The following is a 13766-nucleotide window of genomic DNA, read 5'->3' as shown; positions in this document are numbered from 1 at the left end:
TGTTGATCAATATTCTATAAGGGCCTTTCACGTGACATCACTGCAACTGTGGATTTATTTATGCAGCCATATTGCCAGGCAAATCTTTGTGTTTAACAACAACCGGCACAAATGTACACAAGTGATTGTAAGTCCAATTTAGTAAACATCTACAGAAAACTTGTAGAAGTTCTATCTAAAATAACAATGCCAAAGACCTGTAGTGATTTTGGATGTAATAATGTAGAGATAAACCTGGTTTAACTTTTTACCACTTCCCGGCAAACCCAGAAAGATGAGAAAAATGGCGACTTGCAGTTAAACAAGAAGAAAAGCATTCCCGTGTGTGTGGAGAACATTTTCTATCAGGTTAGTGTGAAAGCTCTGTGCACTTGTTATTTCTCCTAACACTTTTTAGCTCAAGGCCATTCAGTTATAAAAATCCCATAGATCCAGATCTAGCCTTGGTGTACTCAAGTTAACATTCAACAAGTCTGTAAGTTGTCCATAAGGGACAGTAACACTTTCATTTCTGAAGCACATTTGATAGAAAATGAGGCCAAATTAGAAGAGAATAATTATAATGAAATTATGAAAGAATGAAATAAATTAAATATAACATTTGAAATGTTGATATGTTTGAGCTTTTCTGAAGGACTGGAAGGTCCTGATGGTTCCCCTCTGCTGAAAAGTCTTGTTTGCCATGTACGCTGATGATGTTGCTAATACAAGTGGAGTAACAGTTTCAAAGTAGGAAGTGGAATTTTACACAGTGAACACAACCAAGCGGAGTGAAACACACAGCAAAATGTTCCAGTGAAGTTACAGGGAATATAATCACTCTTGGAACATAACTCAACTAAACAGATTAGTTTTGAAGGATTTCCCATAACAGCACACCCTGAAGTGTTTTATCCCTTACTAATACCACAGCATTGTTTAATTCTTGAAGCTGTTTTGGACAGAAGGTGTCATTATTATTATTATTATTATTATTATTATTATTATTATTATTATTATTATGGTCATTTGGCTGCTCAAATAGTGACCATGGGCATTTTTGTCAATCAGAAGACATTGTTGAACACTGTACCATGAATATTTTAATGCTCAAAATAGCTATTAACATCCCATCCCATGTGAAAAAATAAATAAATAAAAATCATGCCATACATTCTATTCCAAATATTTCCCATGTGTTAAAATGTCTTTCAGAATGCACTCACAGCTGGTGTAACATGGACAGAACTTCAGTCTGGCACAACTCAGTACGGTTTACCAGTACATACATAAGCATGTCATACTTAGCAGCTCCACTGCACGACAAAAAAAAAAAATTGCCAAATGGCAAGTGTATGAACATTAAAATGTAGATCTGGATGTGGGCTTTGGATGCAATATATTTTATTAGACCAAATGCTTGGCTCGACTAGCAGCATATTTGTTATGTACTGATAATGTAGATTCAGCTAAACACCATAAAATATGCTAGATCTAGGCCCTGGCTCGTTTATTACTATTACAAGTCCATGTTTGAGCTTACCTTTGTCATAATAAGGTGTTTTTCTTTACCAGGAATTTCCCATAATATTCCGACACGAAACCTGCCTTGAAATATTGGTAGGCATCTCTATTTTTGTATGCCTTTCATGTCTTTGGTAGATAATAATAATAACAACAACAAGTTTAACTTATATAGCGCCTTTCTCACACCCAAGGTTGTTTTACCATTTAAAAAGAAAAGAAAAGAAAAGAAAAAAAAGTCCACCAAAAGAGGGTCAGGATGTAATTCCAGTGGTGTAGCTGCCCACAGTCCCACCAAAAGGCACATGAAAGTATATCTCACACCACCTGCACAGCCGCCGTGATGCACCCAGGCAAAAGCGCTCAAAACACCATGCTATAGATCCATAAAATGAGCACATAAGCACTGCCACACAGAGCGCTGGTATGTCTCAAACTGCCTCCACAGTCAACGCGACGCCACCAGGCAACATCGCTCAGAACACCGCACCAAGTACAGAAGCACCGCCACACAGAGCGCTGAACAACCCAGATGTTAAAATGAGCAACAAGCTCACTGCAGTCCATAGCAAGGAGCACAGGCATCACCCACACAAACCAAGGCCTGAAGGGAACCGATGCCCAAAACTGAGTTCAGAGCTACACCACAACCGGGGGACAAAACATTCAAACAAAGAACAAACATCAAACTACACAAACACAAAAAGAAAAACAAAGGGGAAAAAATAAAACGCTCCAGTGAGAAGCGTCAGCCAAAATTCATACAGCGTACTCTTAAACAGAAATGGAAACAGGAAATAGATTGCTTTACTAAGCACAAGGTCCACTCAGCTGACGTTTGATGTAATGAAACACTCCAGACATGCGCTGTAGTTAGAAGACAATCAACTTCAACTTCAGAGTGATGTTCGCTTTTTTCCAGCCACATCACAGCTCCTGGTCCTTGATTTTTTTTCCTATAACACCATGCTATGTATGTCATGTTTTATCTCTTACACGTCTGACATCATATATTTCTTTCCTCACCATATTTCCTGACTTTAATCTAATTGCTTCTTCAAATGTCTTTACAGGAATCTGTGTTTTTGTACAGATATAAGCAAATCCTGAAGGGTTTATCATGACAGTTCATATCAGGAAGGCTTTATACAAAGAAACACCAAGAAACTCATCCTTGAAGAGAAAAGCTAAAGGCAGGTTTACATAAAGAGCCTTTTGTTTCATTATTCTTTTTTTTCACTCTGGAGAAAAGAAATTAACTGAAATGCTCAGACCATTTACTTAATATTAAAATTTTAAAAAATTAAACAGGTTATCATTTATTTTAAAAAGAATATTGCTTTAAGCCAGGGGTTCTCAAACTTTTCTACTTTAAGGCCCACCTATTCAGACTCATAACGAGTCGGGGCCCATTAAAAAAGATCCCTGATTATTTTGGCTCATCTTTTCTATTAGAATCTAATAATCTACTGTAAAGTGTATTAATGTAATACAATATCACTCCCTGTTACAGATCTGAATCCAGGAATTAAATAAATACAAATAAAAACAGTTTGTTTTTATTGCAGGTATTGTATTTAAAACTGTATGGATGTGCCAGAAGCCAAACCCATGCCTGCAGGGCATTCTCACTCAAAAGGGATTAATGATCCAAAAGTGGAGTCTGGTCCATTAACACAAGAACTTATTGCCATGTTTGGTTTCAGCAAATAAGCAAGTTATTAAAACCAAAAGTGGATATAGAAACCACTTAATGGGATTCGATCCTTACACGCTAACAAAGAAGGATTTTTCCTATGAGTTGGAAAATTATCCATCCGTTGAGTTCCCCGACATCTCAGACTACCTGGTGCTGCAGACATCATTCTACACTGACACACAGAGAAAACCTGGAAGAGAACAACTTTTTATATGTGTCTGGGTTAAAGATCTAGGGATCAGGACACTACGAGATAGACGGCAGGAGACGGATCTACGTGCAGGAAGAGTGTTTATTAGCAGGTGTGATGTTTACAAAAACGAAAGCAAAACAGAAAGCAGAATCATAAAGCAGAGGATTTAAACAGTGTTATAAACATGGCTCGAAACAAACAGGACAGTGATGATGATAATACTTCGCAAAGCCTCTGTGAAAACAGTGTCCCTATCTGCGTGTGCTGATTGTGCTCAAATCAGTATCAGGTGTTTCCCATAACGACTGGGTCCCAAGTGCGCACAACATGCTCCATGAGTGGGCGTGGCCACTCGAGCTGTACCCGATTCAAGTGCACAAAGGTGTGACAGTTAAGTGTTCATCTCCTGTGTGACCACAACTTTTAGCTTACCTGTATATCACCATCTAAATGCCTCATTTTCACTGATAACCCATCACAAGGCGTCGTGAGCTGTAGTGTAACCATAGCACAATGAGGCAGATGTGACATTGGATGCAACCCAGCAATTGCACCCTACTATGAGTAAAATTAGCTTCAACTTGAAAAAGGAAAAATTGTGGCCAACTAGAGGGTGCTTTGCAGCCCAGTGGTTGAGAAACACTGCCTTAAGCATTTATATTTCACAACATTTACAGTATTTGGCAGATGTTGTATTTCAGAGCAGTTTGATAAAGAGATGCTTTATATGCTTCATCAAAAACATAAATAGAATACAGATAGACTAAAACCTTGTAAAAGGGAAGTCTATTTATTTGTTTGTTTGTTTGTTATTTGTTTGTTGACTATTTTTTTTTTGTTTTTTTTAAAATGCCTAATTATATTAGGTAGACATAAATGGTAGGGTGCCAATATTTTTTTAAATAAATTTTTGCACAAAACAAATCACATTAGCTAATAAAATATTGATGTTTGATATTATTTAGTGTTAAATAAAATGATACATTTTCCATTTGACTTTCGTATTTGTTAATTTTCTTTTGTAAAAGGTGCTAGTAATTATGGATTTGACTCCAGTTTATTTGACTTTGCATGCAAAAGTTTGGGCTCCCCGGCCAAATGGCATGCTTGATTGCTTTTTGAAGTGAAAAGAAGCAAACAGGGCGACATGGTGGTGTAGTGATTAGCGCTGTTGCCTCACAGCAAGAAGGTCCTGGGTTTGAGCCCCGTGGCCGGCGAGGGCCTTTCTGTGCGGAGTTTGCATGTTCTCCCCGTGTCCGCATGGGTTTCCTCCGGGTGCTCCGGTTTCCCCCACAGTCCAAAGACATGCAGGTTAGGTTAACTGGTGACTCTAAATTGAGCGTAGGTGTGAATGTGAGTGTGAATGGTTGTCTGCGTCTATGTGTCAGCCCTGTGATGACCTGGCGACTTGTCCAGGGTGAACCCCGCCTTTCGCCCGTAGTCAGCTGGGATAGGCTCCAGCTCGCCTGCGACCCTGTAGAACAGGATTAAGCGGCTACAGATAATGTGATGAGATGAGAAGAAGCAAACAAAATCTGTGAATGTTAATGCACAGTTACTTTATATTGGGATAATAATAATAATAGGTTCAATTTATATAGCGCCTTTCTCAAAACCCAAGGTCGCTTTACAATTATAGACAGAGAAAAAAAAAAGTATACCAGATAGGGGTCAGGATGTCATTCCAGTGGTGTAGCAGCCACAGTCCCACCAAAAGACCCACGAAAACAAGTCCCACACTGCCAGCACAGCCACCGTGAAGCCGCCAGCAACATCACTCGAACACCATGCCATGGATCCACAAAGCGAGCACAGAAGCACCGCCACGCAGGGCGCTGGTATGTCCCAAATCACCTGCAGAGCCGCTGCGACGCCACCGAGCAACATCACTCGGAACATCACGCCAAGCATTAAAGCACAGAGCGCTGGACAACCACGATGTTAAAATGAGCAACGAGCTCACTGCAGACCATAGCTGGGAGCACAGGCATCAACCATGGCGAACCAAGGCCTGGAGGGAACCTGGAGTGATGAAAAAAATCCTTAAAAATGAATTCATTCATTCATTCATTAATAAGTGGAATTTGGCCAGGGGTGTCCAAACTTTTGTACATGCAACTGTATTTTTTTTCAACAATTTTAAACATGATTAGGATGTAGCTCTAAAGTACATTAAATGTTGTATATTCATGCCAGGGCGGCACGGTGGTGTAGTGGTTAGCGCTGTCGCCTCACAGCAAGAAGGTCCTGGGTTCGAGCCCCGTGGCCGGCGAGGGCCTTTCTGTGCGGAGTTTGCATGTTCTCCCCGTGTCCGCGTGGGTTTCCTCCGGGTGCTCCGGTTTCCCCCACAGTCCAAGGACATGCAGGTTAGGTTAACTGGTGACTCTAAATTGACCGTAGGTGTGAATGTGAGTGTGAATGGTTGTCTGTGTCTATGTGTCAGCCCTGTGATGACCTGGCGACTTGTCCAGGGTGAACCCCGCCTTTCACCCATAGTCAGCTGGGATAGGCTCCAGCTTGCCTGCGACCCTGTAGAAGGATAAAGCAGCTAGAGATAATGAGATGAGATGAGATATTCATGCCATGAACATAAACGTAGTACAGAAAACACAGAACACCATTTGGGAGGACATTTTATAAAAAAAAAAAAAGAATTCTATTAACAAAGGAACCACGGTAAATCTTGATTTTTATAAACAAATTTCAATCAAAAACATTTATATACATTTGTTGCATCTCAACTGAACTCAGATATTAAAAGTCAAAACAATTAATGTTTATTAGTTTACTAATCATCCTTTGTGTGTTTTATCAGCGTTATATCAAACCTGGTGTTAATTCCTCTCTCTGAAATGCGAACACAAACACACGCATACTTTAATCTTATAATTAATTTTAGGAGTCAGTGTTGCTAAGCTGCTTTATAGAAATTGAACTATGAAGCAGAAGGAAATGGCGTACAACCTCAAAAAAATATATAGCGTTTCATTAATCGGTCACTACTGACAGGATCAGTAAACAAACTGAAGTGAGCGCTTAAAAATGAGACGAACATTGAGACAAACATATTTTTTGATTAATCTCTAATGAATAAATGCAGAGTCTGGAAACAGATATTAATTGGATACATTGGATTTAATTTGCAATAAATCCCTGAAGTGCACTGCTGTTTGAAATGAAAGATGCAGTCACTGATGCAAATAAAGAGGAAAATACGCATTCTTATTCACTGGGTCTGATAAACGACAGTGAGTCGAGTGAAACTTTAATGGTGTGACGTATATTTGAACTGAATCAATTTTATTTTTCAAGAATGATATTGCCACTCATTAAGTAGTGAAGCACTTGCATTGAAAATTACATCGGCAAATGATACACTTTTGTGGCAACTAATTGCAAGAAAGAATGCGATTTTTAAAAAATATAAATTGACAAATAAATAAATAGGTTTTCATTTGAATATTGTTACAGCTGTGATTCACCGCAGGCTCTCGCTGATATCATAGCCTGCTAATCACAGACATGCTGATATTTACTACAATCACATGACTGTGAGGACAATATTTCTTTTACAAAACAACAGGAAATTAAGACTGAGTAAGCGGCATTTCAGACACTATATTGTCAAAAGTTCTGTTTATTTTTGCTCTGCTAGCAGAAATAGAGTTTTAAAGAAGTGATAACAATCGTTAGCTACTGTAGCTCACATTGATTTGGACATTCCTGTCAAACGTGCTTTTTTGTGAAATTGGCATCCTGTCCTTCTTTTCATTTTCATGTGATGAGTTTTTATAGTTTAAGCCAAAACTTATATTCCTGAATATCAGTGGTAAACTGTTACTATTAGAGCTAGGACTTGAGCAACAGGGTAAAGGATTTTGTAAGGGATTAGCGTCAGGCTGCCAGGTCGCTCCGTTGTGTGGAGCTGTTGATGTTGATTTTAAAAGTAACTCAGTAAATTCCACAGGGAAATGAATCCTTAAGTCTGAGTGAAAAATACTGTGGCGAGCGTGTAGCGTGGAAGAAGAGTCTGGAGACAGAAATCTTAGTTTCTCAGTTGTTAGCCTGTGCTACTTGCTCTTGATTTGACTGGCTTGATTGCTTTATTAGCATTCGCTAATGCTACTGATGAATGCTACACCGGCTGGAAGGTGACTTCACTGCTGCGCTGACGGCGCCGACTAGCGGTTAAACTCACATTGGCCTTTGAGAAGGTCTAGGGTGATAAATTAGCATCATAATTATTATCATTTTATCATTGCCCCTCTTACACACATTCTTACTCTTTCCTTGCAAAATGGAGTTGTTCCTCACTCACTAAAAGTTGCAAAGGTAATCTTTAAAAGTAGTGATCCACTTAATATCAACAATTATCGACCCATATCTGTCCTCCCCTGTATATCTAAAGTTCTCAAAAAAATAATATATAACCGTCTTCTGAAACATTTAGATCATAATAACATCCTATACAAACACCAATATGGCTTCAGAAAGGGCTATTCCACCTCTATGGCACTGATTCAGTTAATGGACAACATTTCCTCAGCTATAAACAACAAAGAGTACACCATAGGATTTTTTTCTCGATTATTTATTATTTGTTATTATTTACTATTGTTAATATAGTTATTCTCTAATTTGTTAAATTTGTATTAATTACTTGTTAATTTAAATGGGGGAAGACTTAGAACAAGCCATTGTGCTTTTTTCTTCCCCCAGCACGTTTTCTGTTTTTGTTCCATTTAGTATGTTTTCTTGTAAATTTATTTTATCATGTGCAAATAAATAAAATAAAATAAAATTAATGGCATAAACTCTGTTCCAAATATATCCCACATGCTAAAATGTCTTTCAGAATGCACTCACCAGCCACTTTAATAGGAACTTGTTGATTGTAAGATCCCTGTTCTTGGCTGCAGGAGTGGAACCCAATATGTTCTTCTGCTGTTGCATGCTGAAATACTTTTCTGCTCACCACGGTTGTAAAGAGTGATTATATGAGTTACTCTATCCTTTCTGGCAAAAAAAAAAAACTGGACCCAATCTGTCCATTTCCCTCTGACCCTCTCTTATCAACAAGGCGTTTGTTTCCACCCACAGAACTGTCGCTCACTCACTCAGTGTTGTTTGTTTTCTGCACCATTCTGTGTAAACTCTAGAGACTGTTGTGTGTGAAAACCCCAGGAGATCAGCAGCTTCTGAAATACTCAAACCAGTCCATCTGGATCAAACCAGCACCCATACCACAGTGAGAGAAAGTCACACTGTGAGATCACAATTTTTCCCATTCTGATGTTTGAACATTGTGAACATTAACTGAAGCTCTTGATTTATATCTGCATGATTTGATGCATTTTGCTGCTGTCGAGGGATCGGCTGGTTAACAGCAGAAAATAAAACAGCAGGTGGATGTATGGATGTTCCCAATAAAGTGGCTGGTGAGTGTATATCACCTTGATACAAAACCTATCTTATATTCCATTTAAAATATTACCCACATTAAAGAACATCATTTTGCCTTTTCTCCAAGGTATTTTATTCATACTCTTTGCATGTGCAGAAGCAGGAATGATTTGTGGCTCTGAGTTTAACAATTTAACAATGAGAAAAGGATTTAATGGTCATGAGCATGAATCAGAATGGAAGGTTCATTTCTAGGGCAGAGAATTAAAATGAAATCTGCTTCATTTTCAGATTCTCCAGCAGATATCTGAAGGAAAAAGAGAACAATGACAATAAAAGTACCTCAGACTAACTTTTAAATGCAACGAAAGGAATGTTAAGAGATATCACATGCAAAATAGTAATGCAGACATTTCCAGAAAATGGAATATGCACCATTCTGGTCATTATTAACAACTGAAGAATCCTATATTTTTCCTGTGGTGTTTCATGTCCAACAGAGGAGGAACCTAATGTCAAATTAGGGCAGCATGTCATCCCTAAAGCCTTAATAATAATAATAATAATAATAATAATAATAATAATAATAATAATAATAATGTTCTTAGATACACATTACACCAAGTCTCAATACGTTTACAAAATAAAATAATTGTAAAATTAACAAAAAGTTGTATGAGTTATAATCCATGGGCTTTGTGAAAGAGGAAAGCCTTTAGTTGAGATTTACAATTGTGGTCAGATGTTTACATACAGTGACATGAATGTTATCTTGGATATGAATGTCATGGCAATATTTGGGCTTTCAGTAATTTCTTTGAACTGTTCTTTTTTCTGTGGTGAAATGATTGTACAGCATACAGCTTTAATTTAAAAAAAAAAAAACAACTCGAATTTGGTGCACAAGTTTTTATTTTCTTTGGGTTTTCTGAAATCAACACAGGGTCAAAATTATACAGGGTCAAAAACTGACATACACTCACTTAGATTATTAATTCAGAGGTGCTGAAACTTCCAAAATGTCTCTTATCTTGCCAAGGCCAAGGTCTTTTAACTTCCTGTTAGTGATCATGATTGACTACAGCTGGTGGCTTCTCTGTGCCTTCATTAAAAGGGTTTGTTTGCAGCACTCATTGGATTGACCAACCCACAGTAAAATGGGAAAGTCCATGGAGCTTAGTGCAGATCTGAGAAAGAGGATCACAGATATACACAACTCCAGAATGTCTCTTGGAGCCATTTCTAAACAACTGTAAATTCCAAGATCAGTTCAAACAATTGTATCCAAGTTACTGTGAGGTGTAGTCGTGTTGCCAAGCCACTTTGCTTCAAGAAAACCCAAACTGTCACCTCAGCTGAAAGGAAATTGGTTTGGATGGTCAGGAACAACCTGGGAACCACCATGGCACAGCCCTGCCATGAACTGGATGGATCACTGTCTACAGTTCAGATCACCATGGACTACGAGGCTGCGATCCAAGAAATAACCCCCTGCTTAAAAATTGATACCTTCAAGCTTAACTAAAGTTTGAAGCTGACCACATGGACAAAGAAAAAGCCTTCTGGAGGAAAGCTGTATGGTCAGATGAGACAAAGATTGAGTTGTTTGGCCACAATGACTACCATGTACAGAGGGACACTGTACCAGCTGGTGGTGGTGGTAGGATCATCATTCTCTGGGGCTGTTTTGCTGCCAGTGGAACTGGTTCATTGCACAAAGCAGATGGAATAATGAAGGAGGAGGACTACCTCAGAATTCTTCAGCATAAACTATCAGAAACTTGAACATGACTTGGAACTTTGGGAGTTACAACAGGACAGTGAACCCAAACACACATCAGAGCTGGTTGTGGAGGATAAAGCAGGCTAACATTAAGCTTAAAACAAGTCCTGACTTCAACCCTATTGAAAATATATGGACCGTGCTTATAAGTCAAGTTCATGCCAAGAAAAAAAAAAATAATTGAACTCTACCAATTCTACCATGAAGGGTTGTGAAATATCCAACCAGAATTCTACCAGAAGCTTGTGCATGGTAAACCAAAATGTTTGGTCAAGGTGAATCTTGCAAAGAGACATTTTACCCAAATATTAGGTGTGCTGTATGTATATTTTTGACCCTGTATGTATAATTTTGACCCTGTGTTGATTTCAGAAAACCCAAAGAAAATTAAAACTTGTGCACCAAATTCTAGGTTTTTTTTCTTAAAGATGTATGCTGTACAATCATTCTGCCACAGAAAAAGAACAGTTCAAAGAAATTACTGAAAGCCCAAATATTGCCATGACATTCATATCCAAGATGACATTCATGTCACTGTATGTAAACTTCTGACCACAACTGTAAATGCTTCAGGCACAGTGGCTTGTTTAAGATCAGATGGAAGACTGTTCCCTAGCTTTGGAGCAGTGACACTACCGGTAAATGCTCTGTCAACATACATGGATAGTCTAGTTTGGAATTATTAAATTATTACTAGATGCAGACCATAGAGCACATGCTGGTTTTTATTCATGTTGAATCAGAATTACTTTATTAATCCCCAGAGGGAAATTCAAATTTGCTACCAAGATCCTGAATCTGAGAAGAAGTAAACATGTCTAAAAATAGAAGATAAAATCGTCTGAAAAAAGAATAAAGGCAAATTAAAATAAAATAAATTTAAATAAGTTCAATAACTTCAAGTAAAGCAAAATGAAGTGATTTTATATACAATGATCCCTATATACATATATTGCACCTGAGTTAAGGATACAGTATACATGGTAAGACAGTGTACCACAGTTATACAGTGGCATTGTACAGCTTGACTGCAACAGGTAGGAATGATTTCCTGGGTCTCTCAGTTGTGCATCATGGAAGAATCAGCCGTTTACTGAATGTGTCCCTGTGGCTGATCACCTCCTCATGTAGAGGGTGGGAAGGACAGTCTAAGATTGTCTTTATTTTGGACAGTGTCTTCTTCTCCAACACCACTGTCAGAGAGTCCAGTTCCTCGCCTACAACATGGCCGGCCTTCCTGATGATCTTATTGAGTCTGTTAGTGTCCTTCACCCTCAAGCCACTGCCCCAGCAGACAACAGCATACAGGATGGCACTGGCCACCACAGACTCATAGAACATCCGCAGCATCATTCGGCAGATGTTGAATGACCTCAGCCATCTCAGAAAATAGAGACGGCTCTGGCTCTTTATGTATACCATGTCCACATTTTTGGACCAGTCCAGTTTATTATCCAAGCACACCCCCAGGTACTCATATTCCTCCACCACATCCACACTGACCCCTTGGATGTTAACAGGGTTCACCGGAGCCCTGATTCTCTTCAGATCAACCACCAGTTCTTTCGTCTTCATCACGTTGAGCTGTAGGTGGTTCTTCCTGCTCCACGTGACAAAGTTGTCCACCACCATCCTGTACTCACTCTCATCACCACCAGTAATAAGTCCAACCACTGCAGAGTCATCAGAAAATTTCTGGAGGTGGTAGGTTTCCATGCAGTAGTTGAAATCAGTGGTGTAGAGAGTGAAAAAGAAAGGAGAAAGGACAGTCCCTTGCGGAGCCCCGGTGTTGTTGATCACTCTGTCCGACACACAGCACTGCAAGCGCACATACTGTGGTGTGCCAGTCAAATAATCCACAATCCAGGACACCAGTGGGGCATCCACCTGCATCGCTGTCAACTTCTCACCCGGCAGAGCTGGCTGGATGGTGTCAAAAGCACTGGAGAAATCAAAAAACATGATCCTCACAGTGCTGGCTGGCTTGTCCAGGTGGCCGTAAACTTTGTTGAGCAGGTAGATGATTGCGTCCTCTACTCCAAGATGGGGCTAGTAGGCGAACTGAAGGGGCTCAAGAAGTGGTTGGACCATAGGCCGGATCTGCTCCAGGATGATTCTCTCTAGGGTCTTCATGATATGTGACGTCAATGCCACAGGCCTGTAGTCTTTGAGGTCACTGGGACGCAGCTTCTTCGGTACAGGGACGAGGCATGATGTCTTCCACAGCACGGGGACCCTCTGAAGACCCAAGCTCATGTTGAAGACATGCTGAAGTACGCCACTTAGCTGGAGGGCACAGGTCTTCAGGGCCCTGGGGCTAACACCATCCAGATCTGCTGATTTTCCTGCATGGAGTCTCTTCAGCTGTCTTCTCACTTGCTCCTCACTGATGATTGGTGTGGAGGTGACAGGTGGGGGAGGGATGAAGGTGTTTCTTGGGGGTGTGTGCTCAGCTAGGGGGTCTGTTGAGGAGGTGCGAGCGAGGTCCTGAAATGGGGATGAGGTTGGGCAAGAAGAGTCGGGGGAGAGAATGTGAAGTGTGTGGTTGTAGCCATCCCGCAGAAGAGTGGTGGTGGTGGGTTGGGGTCATGCCATCGAATCTCATCTCATCTCATCTCATCATCTCTAGCCGCTTTATCCTTCTACAGGGTCGCAGGCAAGCTGGAGCCTATCCCAGCTGACTACAGGCGAAAGGCGGGGTACACCCTGGACAAGTCGCCAGGTCATCACAGGGCTGACACATAGACACAGACAACCATTCACACTCACATTCACACCTACGGTCAATTTAGAGTCACCAGTTAACCTAACCTGCATGTCTTTGGACTGTGGGGGAAACCGGAGCACCCGGAGGAAACCCACGCGGACACGGGGAGAACATGCAAACTCCGCACAGAAAGGCCCTCGCCGGCCCCGGGGCTCGAACCCAGGACCTTCTTGCTGTGAGGCGACAGCGCTAACCACTACACCACCGTGCCGCCCTGCCATCGAATCTGTTGAAGTAAAGATTCAGCTCATTCGCCCTTTCCACATTCCCATCCACTCCTTCACTGTTGGTTGGCTTGTAACCAGTGATGGTCTTCATTCCACTCCACACCTCTCTCATGTTGTTCTGTTGGAGTTTCCACTCCAACTTCCTCCTGTACCTTTACTTGGCCTCCCTGATCATTGCTCTCAGTTCACGC

Source organism: Neoarius graeffei, chromosome 14, assembly GCF_027579695.1.
Source record: "Neoarius graeffei isolate fNeoGra1 chromosome 14, fNeoGra1.pri, whole genome shotgun sequence".
In the NCBI taxonomy this organism is placed as follows: Eukaryota; Metazoa; Chordata; class Actinopteri; order Siluriformes; family Ariidae; genus Neoarius; species Neoarius graeffei.
Note: the sequence above shows the minus strand (reverse complement) of the source record.